Here is an 18,547-nt window from a genome sequence, read left to right as displayed (position 1 = left end):
AGGTCCGTGGCTCCATTCTTGAAGTCAGTGAGACCACGAACCCACTGGAAGGAAACAACTCTGGACACAGTATTATTACAGATTGCTTTAATTTTATTTTCTTCTCAATTGTTATTAGCTGAGACATCTTTTGTAATAAGTTTATCCAATAAGAAAACATAGTTAATGCTTTTAGTTGTCATTTGTAATAGATTGCTTTGTATGTGTATGTATACATCTATCTGTGTGCTTTGTGTATTTTGTATGTTTTCTTTAACTGAAAGCTATATTAAAGCAAAACAAATAGAATATATCTTTGACTTAAAAGAAGTGGTTAATTGAAAACTATCAAAAATTTGGTTACTGTTTTTTGAAAAGGTTCATGTTACAAATGCAAATTTAAAATTGAAGGCAGACCTGTAAAAGAGGTACCAATCAGAAAATAAAAATAGCCTTTTCTAAAATAATGTAGTGGGAGTTGCTTTTTTCACTTTTCTTTGATAAAATTAAAGTATTCTACCTAATAATTATAGATGCATGTTTTTATTGTTGATGCTATAGGATTTATTTTTCAGAAATAGATGTGACTTAGTACCATAATACTATAGTATGCAGTACTATGGACAATTTGGAGAGTTCTTTAGTTGGTTAAGTCAAGAGACTCCAATGTGTATTGTCAATTCAGATTCTTCGTATAAAACATGGCACTGGAACAATGAATGCTCAAAAAGTAATTTTTAATGGTATTGTCCACTTTCTTAAAGATAATGAGTTGGTCTAAAAGTCATTTAGAAAACATTGAATCCCCGTTTATCTCAGATTAGTAATGACAAAAATACCTATTTTATAAGCAAGAGAATATTATTAACAACTGTCAGGGACTCATAATGTATTTACTAAAAATCTATTTTTATATCTGCAAACCCCCAAGTGCTAGAGTCTAACCTTCACCGCATTAACTCAGATACTCATTTTTTTGTTCCTAAGGTATTAGGAAACTTTTCTGACTGAATTTACTCTTCTCTGTAAGCCAATCATGCCTGTTGTTCACACTATTAGTAAGTTATTTCAAACATTCCACAGGCCTCATGACTTACATATTTAAATACATATTCCTCAACATGCCATTGAAAACATTCAATGACCTGGCCCTTACTTCAATGCTATCTTTCAAAGTGCTTGACTTAAAATACACAAACTAGGTACACCAATGTTTTTGTTTCTTAATATTGCCATTTGTTTTTGTAAACCAAGTTGCCTTATTACATGTCTTCTTCCCGCATAGTCCTCATTTCATCTTTCAATTGTAATTTTACCTTTATTTGTGTGATTATTTGACTACGGCCAATCTTTCCCAATGGACTGCAAACCTGGAGGCAAGAACATCTATCTGTATGCTTTGTATATTTTCTCTTTAGTGCAGTGCAAATGTCGAGTTAGTAAAATAGATAATCATTCAATAAATGAATACTGTAACAATGTATGCCACACATAGTGCTTTGAAATTGAATTTAGTAATTCTGTATTTTCAAGTATCAGTTCTGTAGGGTACTAAACAGTTTTAAAATATTCTAACAAAGTTATTACTTTAAATGTCATTAATTTTCAAGGTGGTAATAAGTGTGGAATGAGTGATTTAGTCATCTTTATTAAAGACTGTATGCCCACATGCGTAACATTTTGTTAGAAAACCAGAATAAGAACCTAGTGGATTTTGTTGCAGAGGTGGGAGTAGGCAGTGTCTAAAACAATAACATTATGAACAAAACCTGTTCACTTTAGATGTGATTAACCTCCCAGTGCCATCTGCATTATTAATGTGATGGAATTATTATACTATCCTAATGTATTTGAACTTCTAGTAATGTTTTCTCCATTAAATAAACAAATAAAAGTGGTTGAGAAAGAGATGACATTTGCTTTAACTGTTCATTGTGGAAATTTTTTTCTAAAGCAGTAGTGGTTTGTTAAATACAAACTATTAAATGAATGATATTTCACGAGAGGTTTTGAACCTTCTTATAACAAATGTCATCATTTTCTTTATTAAAAGGATTTGAAATCTTTCTCAGCAGAAAAAAATTTGATACCTAAATCCTTATGATACTTAAATCATTCCATTAATTTAAAAATTGTAAGTTGGATTGACAGTACACTTAATTTAAATTTATAATCAAATTGAGTTATTAATTGGATAACTTGAAGTCCTGTGAGACATACTACTGTGTATCATTTTGTAAATCATCTTGTTGAAAGAAATGGTTATGAAAAGTAGCATCAGTTAAATTGGAATGAAGATATTGTGAGTATGACACAATGGCTAATGTCAAACTTTAACAAAAGATCCTTCTTAAAAATAGTTGTTCTGCAATGAGAACACATGGACACAGGGAGGGGAACGTCATACTCCAGGGCCTGTCGGGGAGTCGGGGGCAAGGGGAGGGAGAGCATTAGGACAAATACCTAATGCATGTAGAGCTTAAAACCTAGATGATGGATTGATAGGCACAGCAAACCACCATGGTACGTGTATACCTATGTAATAAACCACATTCTGCACATGTATCCCAGAACTTAAAGTACAATTTAAAATAAAAAATAAAATTTAAAAAAGGGACAGAAGAGAGGAAGACACAAGTACAAAAGAGAAGTCCACGTGGGATTGTGGCCCTGCTGACATCTGGATTTCAGACTTCAGCTCTTCAGAACTACAATAAACTTCTATAAGCCAAAGGAAAAAAAACAAACAAACAACAACAACAACAAAAACATTGTTTTGTTATTTCAAAATTTCAGAGATAATCACTTTTACATTTATAGGCTTTGCAATGGTTTTCAGAAAGGGAGATACAAATATGACGTTATTTTAAAAGTGAAAATTAATGACAAAATCCATTTCAATCATATTCTTATTTCACATGTTCTTTGTTAAATGTTCATTCATTATTACGTTTGGTTGAGAAATAATGTAGTTTGGCTTCCATGATAGTATTTCTAAGATTACCATCAGAATTAATGTTCCCATATTCCCAGTATTGGAAATTATAGATTCAATATTTTCATGAGCTACAAAATTATTCTCTCTGTGCCTGGCTTTTCTCTGCCTCTCTGTTTCTCTCTATCTTTAGCTTATAAAATTTATGCACTTTTAATATTATTATATTCTCTGGTTTCAGTCTTAATAGGACCATTAATCCAATTATTTTTGCCGTAAAATTTCAAGCACAATTTTTTGAATGTATTTTAACACTTTATTGAAAATACATTGAATCAAGAACATGTGGGTTAGATGACAAATGAAAAAGAGATGCCACCACAAGGTAGAGACCTGTATCTCTGAAATATACAATTAATATCTTACAAGGAATTAATAGAATTGACTTTTTAAAAATATGATTATTATTCCCATACCTAGACCTATTAAAGAAATCCATAAATAGAGGAATGTTTAAACTTTGAAGTCTCTTGACTTGGCTCTTGGCTAGTAATTCAAGTTACTTTTTTCCCCCACCAAAAATAGTGAAATTTAGATCCTAATATCACTCTATAATTCAGTCAAAACAAATGAAATGTAATTTGTGCTCTTCTGAGGGCAGAAACGTACAATTTATGATATATTAATACAACAGAACTTTTGCAAATGAAGACATTTGCTCCATTTTATGAAAATTGTCTACACATTTCAGTACACATTGCATATTTGATGAGATTGGGATTATGTATTGAATCTTACAGGGTTTAAGAAAATATTTGAAGAATCCTTATATTAATAGATTTGGGTTCCTTGAAAGAAACATAGAAAACTCAACTAAAGTATTCATGTACTTATTCTTGCATCTTAACTATGGACATATTCAGCTCTCTAGCTGGTTCTTGCTTTTAATTTGGCTTTAGGTCTTCAATAAAGAAAAGTGTAAGATTAGTTAGAAAAAATAGTACTTACCATTTCAAGCTTTTCTGTCTTTTATTAAGACTGACTTATGCTTGCTATGCGTGCTATCAGCCAATATAAATGAGTTTCTTGCATTTAGATAACATTTTCTGGGCAGTCTGTTACTCAAATTTGTGGTTTGGTTTCCTATTCTTATTCAGAGTTTACCCTTTGGATACTTGCCGATTATAGCTTTTGTTTTTCTTAAACACAAGTCATAATTACTCCTTTCCCACTTATCCTTCTTGATCTTGAAAGTCATTAATTTAAAACATAGATTATAGATAATGTTTTGTAACTCAAAAATAATACTTATCTCTTCACATAATATAAAAATGAGTTATTAAAAGACAAAACCATAGCTTGAGTTTATTTTAAAAAGGTAGTACAAACATGGGATCTGTGAATGATGACGGTCAGCTGCATTTCAATGTTCTTTTGTTGATATTAACTATTTTTGTTTATGGCAGTCTTAAAAGTGAAACTCAGATATTATTGATTCACTTTTATTCTAGGTAACACAATCCCATCCCTTTATATCTAAAATATTAGTCTCCTGACAATATACCACCTTTAAGGATATCTGAATTCAACTTATTATGAGTCTTCTAAATAGAAATCATGTCCAGTCATCAATGATACATATCAACAATAGTAAATAATAAAATAACAGATATTTTCACACCTTCATTTTCAGGCTAGTGTTTGAAAATGACTGAAACGATGGCTTTTCTTTTGTAAAATTGGACATAATAAAAATATTGATATTGAGCTTTTTACTATCTGAAGTGTTAATTAATGTTTACTTTTTACTTGGATTTTAACATTAATGATTGGTTTGTTTAAAACCAAACAAAACCAAACACAACAATACAGCTGTCTCATTACTGAAAGCCTGTAAGGAGGACATCAGGGTGAGCATGGAAGTACAGGGCCACAATCTGTTAATTTATGATCCTTAAGGGACATCAGCCAGTTGAAGTATTTTAGCTGTAAAATCCTTGGCAATTACTATTATAGTGGATATAAGAATAACGAAGTGAAGTCTAGTGATAATTATAACTCTTCCAGTGCATTGCAGAAGAATGTCATACGGCTCCTGAAAAAATTACAACCAAGAATTTTTTAACGCATTTGGTTTTACCTGATGATGAAACCTTTACTCATTCAATTTTGATGACTCTTATATGTATAAAAGCAATTATGTACATAAATTGAAGTTTAAAATAAACTATGTCTCCTGCTCTCCTTGTTTAAATTGAGTGATAGTGGTAGTAATGAAATGTTCTCTTATAATAACAAGGTCTAAAATTCATTATCTTTCAATCTTCATAATTATTTTTTAGAAAGTTATCATAATTTTCATATATTTTCCATGATTACATAGGCAATTAAGTTTGATTACAACTTTTCATATGCACCTGCATGCTCAACGCAGTTAATTCTGATATGACACCTGATTCATTGGCTTATGTATATCTGGTAAATCATATACTATGAGATGTGGAGAATATAAAAGGAATAAAAATTACACTTTTGTTGGAACCAAGTCATGTTTTTGCATGTGTATATATACTAGTGTTTATGCAAAAAAAATTAGTGCAAAATGTACTGTAGACTACCTACAATATGTTCTGAAAAATTAAATTCTACATTAGTCTTAAAAATTGAATGATATGACATAAATCTATTAAAAATGGGATGTACAAATACATATCACTTAATTTTTTCTAAGTAAAATAATGTAGCATTTAAATAATACATTAAAAGTTAACAAAAAAATAGAAGTGAATATGCTACTTGCACAAAACATGTAATCTTTATTACCATCAATAAATTCTCAATTTCTGAAGGTGTTAATCAACTCCTCATGGTACCTAGCGCATACCCCAAAATACATTGTGTGTTGATTATTTGGTGATGATCATGATCATCATCTAGTGTACTGATGTTATTATTCTATAACACCTCAATGATATAAGATAATAAAAATCAGAATAATTCTTATTAACACATTGACACGTTGCCAAAGTACCTAACTTACACCCGGGAGTAGTTCACAAATGATGAGCATCTGGATGGTTATGTATTAAGCTCCCTCAGGTGAATGATTTGGTGCTTCCCATTACTCAGAAACACTTTTAAAGACATGACACCTGCTCCATAACAGTTTCAATGCTAAAGACCAACTTAGTGATTGACATAATCTGTGTTATAATGAAGCATAAAGACATTAGAAAATTTGGCAATTTCAAAATAGGAAATGAAGACATCACAGAATAACAATTACTTTTTATTGTCACTGTAGTTATTAAGATATATACATCTAAACATGGTTTACTATAATTATTTGAAGAAATAATCATCCTGTTCATTATCAGCCAGGATAATTGAATAAAGGAAGAGGTGTGACACCTGCAAACCAGCACTTTCTGTCCTCTGGAGAGATTGCCTTTCTCCTTGTGGACTTTATGTTTGTTTGACAAAACTATAAACCTCATGCCTGTAATATAATGAGATTACCCAATTTCTCAAGTTAATGAGCATTATTCCCTGTGTGTCCTGTAGGCCCCTCAACATAGCTATCAAGAGCACTCATTAGGATATTCCCCAAATTTTATCTTCCAACATATGCATTTATGCAGTGTTGTACCTATTTATATTTTATATAAAGCTCTCCAATTCAGGAAGTCATAATCTACTTCTTTCTTTTCTTTCCCCCCTTCACATCCAGTTGATTCCCAAATGCTTCTCACATCTCTCCTTTACTCATCACTGACCACTGCTTAATTCAGGACTTCACTGTATCTCACCACAAGAACAGTATCTTTTTAAATACAGGTTCAGCTTTTAGTTTAAAGGAGATACACGTGCAGGTTTGTTACATGGGTATATAGCATGATGCTGAGGTTTGGGGTATGGATGCTGCCACCCAAATAGTGAGCATAATATCCAACAAATCGTTTTACAACCCATTTTTCCATTTTCTTTCTCCTGCCGCTAGTAGTTAACAGTGTCTATTGTTCCCATCTTTATGTCCATGAGTACCTAAAGTTTAGCTCCCACTTATAAGTGAGAATATGTGGTATTTGGTTTTTTGTTCCTACGTTAATTCACTTAGGATAATGGCCTCTATCTGCATCCATGTTGCTGCAAAGGACATGATTTTGTTCTTTTTTTATGGCTGCATAGTATTCCACGGTGTATACATACCACATTTTCTTTGTTCAGTCTACCATTGATGGGTATCTAGGTTGATTTCATGCTTTTGCTATTGTGAATAGCATTGTGACAAATATACAAATGCATGTGTCTTTTTGGTAGAATGATTTATTTTCCTTTGGATATATACTGAATAATGGAATTGCTGGTCGAATGGTAGCTCTACTTTAAATTCTTTGAGAAATCTCCAAATTGCTTTCCCCAGTGGCTGAACTGTACAAGTGTTCCCTTTTCTCTGCAGCCTCACCAGCATTTGTTATTTGACTTTTTAATAATAGCTACTCTGACTGGTGTAAGATGGTATCTCATTGCGATTTTAATTTGCATTTTTCTGATGATTAGGGATGATGAGCATTATCTGATGTTCCTTGGCTGCTTATTTGTCTTTTGAGAAGTGTCTGTTCATGCCGTTTGCCTATTCTTTCGTGGGGTTATTTGTTTTTTGTTTGTTGATTTAAGTTTCTTACAGTCTTACAGTTTATGGGTATTATACCTTTGTCTGATGTATAGTTTGCGAATAATTTCTCTCATTCTGTAGGTTGTCCGTTTACTCTGTTGATAGAGTCTTTTGCTGTACAGAAGCTCTTTAGTTTAATTAGGTCCCTCTTGTTAATTTTGTTTTTGTTGCTATTGCTTTTGGGGACTTAGCCAAAAATTTTTTTACCAAGGGCTATGTCAAGAAGGGTATTTCCTAGGTTTTCTTCTAGGATTTTGATAGCTTGAGGACTGACATTTTAATCTTTAATTTATCTTGAGTTAATTTTTATATATGGTGCAGCTGGAATCAGTTTCATTCTTTCATACGACAATATCCTTTTTTAAAACATTTCTTCCTGACTCAAATCTTTCTCATTCTCTCTCTTTTTCTCATTCACCCTTTACATAATTTCAATATCCCTATTACTCATATTAACAAATTATCTGTCTTTTTATAAAAATCTCTATTATATGACTCTTGCAAACCTTTCCAGATTTGTTGCAATGTCGGTTCAGTCTCCCGCAATGTAGGCCACTTGTGATTCTCTGAATTTGCCCTTTTTTTCTTTGCCTTTGAAGATTGCTGTTCACTCTCTTTGGATGGCAGATTGCTCTTTACTCTCTTTGCAGAAGCTTATAATCATTTATTCTGTCAAACTCTCGTTTTTGCTTTAAAACATTATTTAAATACTTCCCTTTCTGCAAAGCACTTCTTGATACCTGCAAATTTAGTTTATTGCACATCCTCTATACTCCCTTAGCACTTATTATATTACCTCATAGGGAAATGTTCTAGATTCCAATTATTCTAAATTTCAATTATTTTTCCTGTGTATCTATCTTCTTTATCTTGTATGCTTCTCGAAGCGGGATAAATGTCTTGTTTATTTTTAAGATACCCAAATCCTTGATTTTTGTAAACAGTATTTTATTAAATATATTTTGAATGAGGCACATTTTGAATAAAACATAAAGGAGGCAGTCCTGGGGTAAAAAGGCAATAACTTAATAGAAGGATTCAAACAGCTTGTTGCAAGCTACTCCCCAGTTACCAAGCCACTTTCACCTAGCTTAGAATTTTATTATAGCAGCACAAAACATCAAGATGCCACTTTCCATATTGTTAGGCTGGGCCATACTGTGGGTCCAAGGAAACCAAATAAACTCCCAAATTGCATGACTTAGTACACAAATGATTATTCCTTGCTCAGATAAAATTAAAGATAGGTGTTCTGAGGTTTTCCTTTTCAGTGACTCAGGGTCCAGTTTCCCTCCATTTTGATGCTGTCAGTTTATATCTAACTTTCTAGAACTCAGTGACAAAAACAATTATTATTTAATATTATATGTGAAAAACATTGAGAGATTTTTACAGGTTGCCTTAGACAACTCACTAGTAAGGAAGAACTCAGGCAGTTTAGCATAAGAGTTCAGATACTCAAAATAATACACATCAAAAGACTTCTTTTCATTGCATATATTCATATCTTTATATCTCTTATTTTTACTCATTTTTACCTAGCAGACTGAAAACCCTTTGAGTGCAAAAGTTAGTCTTCAACTTCTCAGTACTTAGCACAAAACCTAATGAGTGGTCAATAAAATTAATTCAGATTCAAATTAATTTGTTTGGTGGCATTGCCAGGGGAGTGCTAGGGATGCTAAATAAATGGGAGAAGTATAGTTTTTTCCCCTCTTTTTAATGCATGGATTTCCTGACCTATGGAAAAAACATAAAAATTATTAATTTATAATTAAATGAACTGGGTATTGTACATTACATCCCAAATAATTTTAGTATATTTCTACACATTGGGAGTTCATTCAGTTTAAAAAGTTTAAAAACTTTTGTTTTTGAATTTTTGTGATTGGCAAAGTGATCTGATCATTGAAATATAACATTTAACTCAGTGACCTAAAAAAACCTGCATAGAGTTTGCTGCTGAGGACTCAAAGAGCATTGTGATTAGGAAAACAATTTTTAAAAGGCTGAAAATTAAATGTACACACACGCACACATGCGATGCTTAAGTGAAACCTGAAATGGCTCAGTTCTGTTCAAAATCAGTGGTCTTACAATTGCCAGCCGATTCAGCTACATTGCAGCCCAGAAATGTCTAATCTCTGTATTTAATATGAAGTTGCAATTATGTAAACTCTGCCCCGTTTGTGTAACATTGAAGAAAAGGCAATATTTCCAGCTAGATTTTTATCTGTTGTTACTTTTGTCTATGATTTCTTAGACTCAATAAATATGCAAACTGATTAAAAATTAAAACCTTAGGCTTTAGGCCGGGCAATGGCTCACGCCTGTAATCCCAGCACTTTGGGAAGCAGAAGCGGTGGATCGCTTGAGCTCAGGAGTTCGAGACCAGCCTGGGCAACATGATGAGACCCTGTCTCTACTAAAGTTACAAAAATTAGCCAGATATGGTGGTGTGTGCTTGTAGTCCCAGCCACTCCAGAGGCTGAGTGAGAATCGCTTGAACCCTGGAGGTGGAGACTGCAGTGAACCCAGATCATGCTACTGCACTCCAGCCTGGGTGACAGAGCAAGACTCTGTCTCAAAAAAAGAAAAACAAAATCAAAAACAAAAAAACCTAGGATTCACAGTTATGTCTTGGATTCTAGATTGTTGTTTTCATATCTTGAAACATGAGAAAGTTAACAATTTCATGATATTGCCGTTATATGGATTAATGAAATATCATGTGTAAAACACAGAACATATTCCTGGCATATATTTATTAAGGACATAAAATAGTAGTAATTATTTTTGTTACTAAGTAATAAGCTATTTTTAGCACCAATTGTTGTTTGTGTAATTTTAAAGATCTTTATTTAATCTTTTGCTTAGTAGTATGATTTAGTCCTTTATTGCTTTTAAAAGGAACAATGAAACAATGATGATGCTTCTTCTTAAATGACCATCAACTCTGTTTCATTATAGCACCACCAATAATGTCTTTCCTTATTCCTGTTGGCCTGGTACCTAAACTGAAGATTAACTAGAAAAGAAAAGTGTAGGGAGGAGACACAGGATTAAAATAAGAAAATAAACTGAAGAAGATTGCTATACCTTCACTATTGCAGATGCATTTAGCATTTACTTCATTTACTTTGTGGAAAATATTAAATATTTCTTATTAGATATTGTAATGCTTTTTAGTATAAAGTTATATATCTATACAAATATATACATAAATATGTTATGAAATATTTTAATTGTTTATATCAAATTATATATTCAAATAATATTAATATTGCTTAGTTAATAATATTACAAATCATATTGGGCTTATTTTTTATTCCTTTATTTAGGTTATTAAAATTAAATTTATATTTGCTATGACACACTAAATAAGAACTTATTGTTTAGAAAACCAACATTTTTTCTCATTAGAATACAGTATAAGGATTTTAAAAATATTTTTCTTAATTTTTGTTTTTGGACATTAATGAGAATCACAAATCATAATGAGAATATGCATATCCTAATTTTGAAAAGAGTAATGTTATGTAAGGTAATAATTCTTCATAGGTGCAAATTATTGATACATTAATTGAATATATTTGTCTTCTATTTATAACCAATAAAAGTCATCAACTATATTTTCATGACATAGAGAGTACATGAACTAAAAGATGTGCAATTCTTTGAAATGTTTTAAAGGAAAACTCAGAAAAAGGAAAAACAAAGAAGAATTTGCATTGGATTCCATTTTAACTTTTTTTTCATTTTTTTTAACATTATAAAATTTCAGGGCTAAATAGTAAAATATTTTCTTGTAATTAACTTAAGTGGTGACTGACTATAAGTTGCCATATGACCCAATGTATGGTTTTCTGTGTGGAAAAATAACGAGAAACAGGCAATAGGTTTAGGTCTCTTTATCATTGGGGATAGAAAAGCTACCAAATCACAGGCAAAATATTACTACTCAGTTCTTTGCTGAAGAAAAGACCATCTTCCAAACTGATCATTTGTTATTGCAAGCTTTAGAATAATATAACCTATATTTCTGAATTCAATCTTGCATTCTAATTTCACATGCTATTTAGGAAATAATGTGCACTTATATGAACTAATCACTACCAATGAAACTGATATGTCCTACAGAAAGTCTATTTGCAGGCATGTATTTTAGTTAGCTAATGTAGACAGGCACATTTAGAATTACCAATAGAATTTTGGATCCAGAAAACCAGTATTGTCTTCTTTTAATTATGTTTATTGTGATTTACTTTCTAGGCCTCATTGACAAATTACTTTAGAATGAACTTGATATTTAAGGACTTGGATCCCAGATTGAGAGAAATACTATAATTTCATTAGTGCAAAAAAATACTTTCAGTTTTACTTTTGTATTTCATCAGGGAGCTACAATTTTTTAAAATCCACTAAAAAGTTGGGTTTTTGCTTCAGTAAGATGTTAGAGACAAAGGCTTCTTTGCCAAAAAGAAATATAATTAATGTCTTACTTTGGCTTCAGAATGAAAGTAGAGAAAAAAATATCTTTGACATCAGACTATGGAAGGCTGTTTAATGTCTATTCAAGCTTGTCTTATACATATTTGTGAGACGTGATAATAACAATGACAAAGGGGTTCACTCAACCCTTAAAGACCAGTGAACACAGAAACAGGAAAGATAATACAGAACTATCTATTAATACAGTTTCATGTAGAATGAAGAATTCATTGGTTTTCTAGGTAGGAATCTAGGCTAGAAACAAAAACACTAAAGACTAGCTGGGGGCAATAAGTGTGATTTAATGCAATCTTGTCAGAACATATGTAAGAGAATATTCAAATGTAATTATAGGTATCATCTCTACTGAATCACAGTTTGCAGAATCCATTTGTAAAGCATTGCTAACAATTTCTTTTATAAATTAAAAAAAAGTTTCTTTCACTATCATAAAGAGAAAGTAAATATTAAGAAATAAGAAAAAATTAACCTTCAATATCAAGGCAACTTGAAATTTCAAGCTTTCTTCAAATTAATTATGTCTTTATTTGGATAAGACTGGATAAATAAACATAAAACAATAATTTTCCCTAAGAAATGAGTAGCAATTTGTTCATCAAAGACAGACAATTCATTCTACAGTATATTTAAAACATTTCAAAATTCAATTTGTTATGAATTAGTTAGCAACGGTATGCCAAGTCTGAGTCTATGCAGAGGAAAATGGGGGATTTATACAAATTAAAAATGTATTTTTTGGTAAAAAATTAAGTACTTTCATATGACTCACCAGATTACTGAGTCTACAATATTCTGTCTTGAACAATTCCACTTTGTATTTTATTTTAAAAAGAAAATTTAGTTAATCAGGGAGGGAAATGATGGTAATTAAACATAATTCAAATCCTGGAAATGGATAAATATAAACATAAATTTCAGGCCAATCTGTAAATTGTCGAGGGCTTTCTTGGAAGCAAAAATTTCATGACAGTAAACAGTAATATGTAAGAAAATTATTTTACGAAACTTCTGCTTTTGATTGCTCAAACTGTGTACAATTAAACAAAGCCACCAAAAGTTATGGGAAATCCTAATTTCTTCTCACATACTTTCTTGAAAGAGTAAAAATTTTTCAATAATTTTTTAGTAAAATATGTATAATCCCAACTCATTGAGCAATTACATGTATTTTTTAAAAAATAACATAACTTTTACCCAAAATCCAGTTAATTTTCAAGAGTTTCCTCAGTATTTAACGAATTTACCATAAATGCTATTTATTATGAATTAAGTTACCATATGTCTCTGTCTGTTCAGCATGCAATAACAAAATATCACACATTCGGTGGCTTAAACAATAGACATTTATATTCTCACAGAACTGGAGGCCAGAAGTCTGAAATCAGGGTGCCAGCCTTTTTAGGTTCCAGTGAGGGCCCACCTCCTAACTTGCAGACAACCACTTCTGTGCTGTATCCTCACGTGGCAAAGACAAAGCAAGCCTACTGGTGTCTCTTTTCATAAGGGCAGTCATTTCATTATGAGGGATCCACCCTTATGATCCCTTCTTACCCTAAAGACCTAGTTCCCGGTACCACGACATCAATGATTAAGGCTTCAACATAAGAAATTTGGGAGAACACAATTCAGTCCATAACACTATAAGTTCCCCACGTTGAGAAAATTGAATGTTGAAAAAGGAGTCATTCATTTAATCTGTTCATTATCCTCTTGATAATAAGGGGAATTAAAATAACCCACTGTTTTATATATAGTATTTTACACTACGGTTGTTCTGTAATAAAAGAGAGAGGTCAAGGAGAGGCAAATGCAAGCGTGAGTGAGAGCTTGCCAAAGAAAAAAGGATCATTTAGTTGGCTCTACTATAAAAATAAATATTTTTAGTAGCAAATTGACTTCAAAGAACAATATATTAGGCATATTTGTCATTTGTCATAAAAGCAATTATCTGATATTGAAACTTTTTTTTTTTAGTGGAGAATAAAAGCATACTCTTACTGGTATTGATAACATTTTCTTTAATTTTTACCAAACAATTTTATCAGCAAACCTATGTGCATACATCTTAGACAGTATTAGACTGCAATTTTAAGAAACATAGTGCCAGTTTCATTTTGACCAGAAAAAAAATAAAAACCTATGACATAATGAGTGTTTTTTCAATAGTAATTTAGATTTATATCCTGCTCGTTAGAAAGGTATTTGCTTTAAACTTTTATATAGTATATATTTTAACTTTAGGCCATTATCACCCAATAGAAAAATACTGAAACCATGTATGTAATTTTGAATTTTCTAAGTATAATATTTCCTAAAAGCCAATAAAGGAGGTAGAATTGTTTTTAATATATTGCATTTAAATAATATGTATTTAATATTATTTCAATATGCAGTACAAGATTATTGAAATATTTCATATATTCTTACATTAAGTATTCAAAATTCAAAATATAGTGTCTATTTTACATTTACAGCAAATGACATTTGAATTAGTCAAATTTCAAATACTCCTATTAACCATCTGTACCTCCCCACTGGTAACCCTATTATTTGATAGTACAACAGAGTCACTATAGTCAATAATAATTTAGTTGTATATTTTCACATGACTTAAAATGTAATTGAATTGTTTGTAACTCAAAGGATAAATGCTTGAGGGAATGGATATCCCATTCTCTATAATGTGCTTATTTCACATTGCACGACTGTATGAAAACAACTGGGTTTGTATATTTACCCTATAAATATACACACCTACCATGTACCTATAAACATTAAACACATTTAAAAATTAAATATAAAAAACAAACTTTAAATGTTAAATAGCTATATTTGACTAGTGGCTATTGCATTAGACAATACTGCTTTGTGCTATCCATTTAAAAAGCATATATATTTTAATAATATTCACATAAATTACAGGCTGAAGGGAAAATATGCAAGTCTAATAATATATGTAGCTACAGCACTTTTCCAGAATTAATCATGTGCAATTAAAGTTATGAAGTTGTTCTGACATGGTACAATATGGATGAAAAATATTTTGAAGAAAATGTAGAATCTAACACTATGACTACATCATCTTAGGATAGTATGGTCTTATTTTGTGTGACTATTCATTGGGGATACTATGAGATCTACATTCTGTACTACATCCTGTTTTTACCATGGTAATCAGTGAGATAATCCAATAAATTCCCTTAGCAGGTTAAGGGAGTGAAACATTTGAAGAATATTTTGTTGCACACTGATGTGGATATTTCCAAAGACTATATATATTTAAAATCTTTTGGGCAGAGCAAAGCACTAGGAAATTTTCTTTTTATTTTGGATAAAACCTAGTGGGATTTATCAGAAGATTGGACAGGGTGAATAAATTGAGTACATTTGCCCTGTTTCAGCCAAGAAAGAAAGTTGTGCCTAATTGTATAATCTTGGTATGTTCCTTGTTTAATGTTGATAATACTGTAAGGTGATAATGACTGATATTAAATTGTGAATTGTAAAGGAATATAATCCTTTGGATGTTTTCACTTTGAGTTTTTTCCTTCAGAGTTAGCAAAACTTCTGTGATTCTACATGTACCATTTTTATTTTTACCATTTTTATTATTCAATTTATTTGTCATATTTCTTTCTTATATGTTTATTAATGTTTTACAGTCAATGTAGATTAATCTCGGATTAACTTTCCAGCTCATAACTGCTTCCTCTATTAGATAAGCACCCCGGTCAGAAAAGCAGGTCCTAGTTGTCATATACATTGCAATCTTCTTAAGTGGCTATCTGTAATTAACTCCAAGGTAGGTACCTAATCTAAACGGGTCAATCAGATTCTGAGTCAAAGTAAAACAAACACACAAACAAATAAAAACACCTATTATTAACCACTGGTAAGCATAACATTGAAGTGTCCCTGGAGCTGAACTTCATTTTTACAGGTTCTAGAGAAAAAGTCCAAAAAGTCCATAACTACTGAATTATCTTGTAGGAATCTGGTTTTCCACATTCTTAGCTATAATAGTTCAGCAATTCAGCTATTCCTTGTAATATGTCTAATGTTCCAGAACCCTACCAATAATTTGCTTCATTAATTGAAGTAGCCAGAACAATTTTCTGTTATCTCTACCCAAGATAAATTTAACTAACTCATAAATTGAGACCAGGTATATTAGTCAGGGTTCTACTGTTTCATCAAGCCAGATGCTTCAGGATGGTGTAAAACATTAGAGTTACTGGAAATAGAACAAGAACTTTAGGAAACACATGTGTTTAGAATTGGTTATGGGGTTCATATGGGCAAAAGACAGTGTGTCTTTCCTCTAAATTACAAGATGGGATACTAATAGCCCTTATTATGCAATAAGGGTAATCTTGAAACATGAGCATCAAGGGGTAAGTTAAAAAAGAATCAGGTTTGGAAGTAAAATGAAGTGTTACAGACTGAATTGTGTTCCTTAAAATTCATATCTTAAGGCCCTAACCTTCAACGTGACTCTATTTAAAGGTAAGACTTTTAGGAGGTGATTAAGATTAAATGAAGTCATAAGGGTGGGGACCTAATCTGATGGAAATGGTGGCTTTATAAGAAGAGGATAGATCCCTCATTCTGTCCTTGAACATTCACCTAGGAGAGCCAATGTGAGCACACAGCAAAAAGTCATCAGTCAGAAAGAGAGCCCTTACCAAAAACCTAACCATAATGACCCTTGACCTAGGACCAATGGAAGTCCTAGACTTCCATTCTCCAGAACTGTGAGAAAATAAATTTCCTTTGTTTAAGTTACTCTGTCTGTGAGACTTTTCTTATGGCATGCCTAGCAGAGTAACAAGTTGAGTAAGGTCAATTGGCACTGATTTTAAAAAAAGAATAGACTCCTTAATTGACCATACCTTCATTAACCTGAAACATGAATAAGAGGAGACGAAGACATTCCTTCATTACAGATGATCATTTAGATGAAAACAATATGTTCCCATAAAGAAAGATAGTGCAATATTTTAGCATATTTTTAGTTCCAATGATTATTTTAATTACTATGTACATCTTTGTACAGCTTTTGATTTTGTTACATGATAAGAGAAATGACTCTCAATATAAGTCCCAAAAAGAATGCTCACTAACCTTCAGAATACTCTGTGTAAGATTTTTTTTTTTTTTTTTTTTTTTTTTTTGGTACTGGTTCTTCTCTGGATCCAAGGCAAAGACTGAATAAGGTGCTAATCAGTGATTAAAAGTTTACATCTTCCCTTTCTAAAATTATTTTTCATATAATATCATTTCAATAACCAGAAGATACTGCATTGCAATGTCATAAAATACATAGAGGTAGTCTTGATTTTGTAACAAAAATAGTACCCTGGATTAACTCTTCTGTAAGTCGTATATAAATAAAGAAATTTTAAATAACAACAATAATTATAATGAATGATAAAACCACTTGCTGAACTTTAAGAGAAGAATATAGAAAAGGAAAAGACAAGGACATGTTTGTTGGCTGTGTAAATGTCTTCTTTCAAGAAGTGGCTGTTCATATCCATTGCCTACTTTTTGATGGAGTTGTTTTTTTTTCTTGTAGATTTGTTTAAACTCCTTGTAAATTCTGGATGTTAGACCTTTGTCAGGTGAACAGATTGCAAAAAATTTCTCCTACTCTGTAGGTTTTCTGTTCACTCTGATGATAGTTTCTTTTGCTCTGCAGAAGCTCTTTAGTTTAATTAGATCCCATTTGTCAATTTTGGCTTTTGTTACAATTGCTTTTGGTGTTTTCGTCATGAAGTCTTTGCCCATGACTATGTTCTGAATGGTATTGCCTATTCTTCTAGGGATCCTATGGTTTTGAGTTTTACATTTAAGTCTTTAATGCATCTTGAGATTTTTTTTTTTTTTTTTTGTAAGGTGTAAGGAAGGGGTCCAGTTACAGTTTTCTGCAAATGGCTACCCAGTTTTCCCAGCACCATTTACCTAGCAGGTTTGTCGAAGATCAGATGCTTGTAGATGTGTGGTGTCATTTCTGAGATCTCTGTTCTCTTCCATTGGTATATATGTCTGTTTTGGGTCCAGCACCATGCTGTTTTAGTCACTGTAGCTTGGTGGTATAGTTTGAAGTCAGATAACATGATGCTTCCAGCTTTGTTATTTTTGCTTGGGATTGTCTTGGCTATATGGGTTTTTCTTTGATTCCACATGAAATTTAAAATAATTTTTTTTCTAATTCTGTGAAGGTTGTCAGTGGTAGTTTGATGGAAATAGCATTGAATCTATAAATTACTTTAGACAGTATAGTCATTTTCACAATATTGATTCTTCCTATCCATGAGGATGGAATATTTTTTCCTATGTGTCCTCTCTTATTTCCTTGAGCAGTGGTTTGTAGTTCTCCTTGAAGAGGTCCTTCATATCCCTTGTTAGCTGTATTCCTAGGTATTTTATTCTCTTTGTAGCGA

The sequence above is a fragment of the Rhinopithecus roxellana genome, chromosome 14, assembly GCF_007565055.1.
Source record: "Rhinopithecus roxellana isolate Shanxi Qingling chromosome 14, ASM756505v1, whole genome shotgun sequence".
NCBI lineage: Eukaryota > Metazoa > Chordata > Mammalia > Primates > Cercopithecidae > Rhinopithecus > Rhinopithecus roxellana.
Note: the sequence above shows the minus strand (reverse complement) of the source record.